The sequence below is a fragment of the Diachasma alloeum genome, unplaced genomic scaffold (assembly GCF_001412515.2).
Source record: "Diachasma alloeum isolate Michigan unplaced genomic scaffold, Dall2.0 Dall_scaffold_00432, whole genome shotgun sequence".
NCBI classification, from domain to species: domain Eukaryota; kingdom Metazoa; phylum Arthropoda; class Insecta; order Hymenoptera; family Braconidae; genus Diachasma; species Diachasma alloeum.
In genome coordinates, this window is record NW_021680571.1 from 368,673 (window position 1) to 370,521 (window position 1,849).

Genomic DNA, 1,849 nt, shown 5'->3' on the forward strand with positions numbered 1-1,849 from the left:
GGAGAATTAAATTCCCCACCAACTGACCCTCTTTCATCCCTTAATCTCTGTGAAAAATGGAAGAAACTGTCATGGAAATAACAGCGCAGTAAGAAAAATAATTGTTTTGCGGCGCACAGTGACTCCCAGTAATTAAAAATTTACTTCTCCCCTCCTAATTAAGATTAAGGGATGAAAAAAGAGCGGTTCGACGGAGAATTAAATTTTTCATTAAGTAACCCTCTTTCATCCCTTAATCTCTGTAGCAAAAAATTAAAAACTGCCATGAAAGTCAGAGGCCAGTAAGAAAAATAATTGTTTTGCGGCGCACAGTGACTCCCGGTAATTAAAAATTCCCCTCTCCCCTCCTAATTGAGATTAAGGGATGAAAAAAGGGCAGTTCGACGGAGAATGATGAATAGTCAGTGTGCGCCGCGAAAAAATTATTTTTCTTACTGGCCTCTGAGATTCATGGCAGTTTTCAATTTTTTGTTACAAAGATTAAGGGATGAAAAAAGGGCAGTTCGACGGAGAATTACATTCTCCATTAATTACCCCTCTTTCATCCCTTAATCTTTGTAACAAAAAATTGAAAACTGCCATGAATCTCAGAGGCCAGTAAGAAAAATAATTTTTTCGCGGCGCACACTGACTATTCACCATTCGCCCGGTAATGAAAAATTCACTTCTCCCCTCCTAATTGAGATTAAGGGATGAAAAAAGGGCAGTTCGACGGAGAATTACATTCTCCATTAATTAACCCTCTTTCATCCCTTAATCTTTGTAACAAAAAATTGAAAACTGCCATGAAAGTCAGGGGCCAGTAAGAACAATAATTTTTTCGCGGCGCACACTGACTATTCACCATTCGCCCGGTAATGAAAAATTCACTTCTCCCCTCCTAATTGAGATTAAGGGATGAAAAAAGAGTAGTTCGACGGAGAATTACATTCTCCATTAATTAACCCTCTTTCATCCCTTAATCTCTGTAGCAAAAAATTAAAAACTGCCATGAAAGTCAGGGGCCAGTAAGAACAATAATTTTTTCGCGGCGCACACTGACTATTCACCATTCGCCGGCGAATTAAAATTCACTTCTCCCCTCCTAATTGAGATTAAGGGATGAAAAAAGAGTAGTTCGACGGAGAATTACATTCTCCATTAATTAACCCTCTTTCATCCCTTAATCTCTGTAGCAAAAAATTAAAAACTGCCATGAAAGTCAGAGGCCAGTAAGAAAAATAATTGTTTTGCGGCGCACAGTGACTATTCACCATTCGCCGGCGAATTAAAATTCACTTCTCCCCTCCTAATTGAGATTAAGGGATGAAAAAAAGGCAGTTCGACGGAGAATTACATTCTCCATTAATTAACCCTCTTTCATCCCTTAATCTTTGTAACAAAAAAATAAAAATCACCATGAATGTCAGTGGCCAGTAAGAAAAATAATTGTTTTGCGGCCCACAGTGACTCCCGGTAATTAAAAATTCACCTCTCCCCTCCTAATTGAGATTAAGGGATGAAAAAAGAGCAGTTCGTCGGGGAATTAAATTCCCTATCAATTAACTTTCTTTCATCCCTTAATCTCTGTAACAAAAGAATGAAAACAGCCATGGAAGTCAGGGGCCAATAAGAAAAATAATTTTTTCGCGGCGCACACTGACTATTCACCATTCGCCCGCGAATTAAAAATTCACTTCTCCCCTCCTAATTGAGATTAAGGGATGAAAAAAGAGCAGTTCGTCGGGGAATTAAATTCCCTATCAATTAACTTTCTTTCATCCCTTAATCTCTGTAACAAAAGAATGAAAACAGCCATGGAAGTCAGGGGCCAATAAGAAAAATAATTTTTTCGCGGCGCACACTGACT

At 38.5% G+C, this 1,849-nt stretch overlaps 1 protein-coding gene across 3 annotated transcripts in view; it reads left to right on the forward strand.

Annotated features, from left to right (window-relative positions):
* The window catches only part of LOC107042270, a 9,928-nt gene that overhangs the window by 5,442 nt on the left and 2,637 nt on the right, over positions 1-1,849 (forward strand). The gene's annotated exons all lie outside the window — the stretch shown is intronic.